General features: G+C 41.1%; 1 pseudogene; it reads right to left on the bottom strand.

The window, feature by feature from the left end:
* Positions 1-218: 218 nt before the first annotated feature.
* Positions 219-504, bottom strand: LOC112621511 (annotated as a pseudogene).
* Between the last annotated feature and the right edge of the window lie 404 nt (positions 505-908).

A 908-nucleotide genomic window follows, 5' to 3' on the forward strand; every position in this document is an offset into this window, starting at 1 on the left:
TAACTCTACTTCCTTTAATGACCTACTAGTAAACTTAGTCACTAGTAATTCAATCACCAGGCAAATCAAGCCTGCAAGAAAGGAAGCCAATATTCAAAATGCTGTTACCATCTTAACCCGCTCAAATAGTTTATTTTCAACATTAATATGTAACTTCAATAATGAGATGTCTAACTAAAGCAAGCTCCTCCAACAAGATCAAGACAGCATCTCTTCTTCTAAGGCTTAGTTTTTGCCTAGAATTCCCGATAGCCCATACCAACCCAGCCATTGCTCCTACAACAAAGCCTTGGGCTCCCACACGCATGTGGATCAGATGATGGAACATTTTAGTATTTCCCCTCCTCTTCAATTTGTGTAATCCGTATGCAACAATTGCTATAAAACCTGCCATTCCAATGGGGGTGAATGGTGCCTCTTTAGCTTTTGAGTAAGTTTGGATCCCTGATCTTCATCATACAAAGAAAAGGAAACATCTGTGTCTGTCGACATAGTGATCGCTCAAAGAATCTACCTAGAGCGAGAAAACCTCTCACATGCTAACTGACTTCTCTGTTCTATTTATTTATCTATTTGTGAAATAAGAACCTCCAGCTAGACTCCAAACCCAGTGGTACAAGGGAGAGAAAACAGTCATCACTGGAGAAAGCTACAGGGCGATCAATGTCCTCAGGGAAGAGCCAGGTTTCAGTCAAAGCAAGAAGGCCAAGGGAACACTTAGAGAAAAGCTATCTATATAATTTCTCCAAATGAAACCATACCTTAACACACTTAGTATGGTAATCTAAAGTCAAAATTATTATTACTAGAGACAGACTCTCACTCTGTCACTCAGGCTGGAGTGCAGTGGCGCCATTTCAGCTCACTGCAGCCACCATCTCTCAGGTTCAAGTGATTCTCCTGCCTCA

This window comes from Theropithecus gelada, chromosome 3 (genome assembly GCF_003255815.1).
Source record: "Theropithecus gelada isolate Dixy chromosome 3, Tgel_1.0, whole genome shotgun sequence".
NCBI lineage: Eukaryota > Metazoa > Chordata > Mammalia > Primates > Cercopithecidae > Theropithecus > Theropithecus gelada.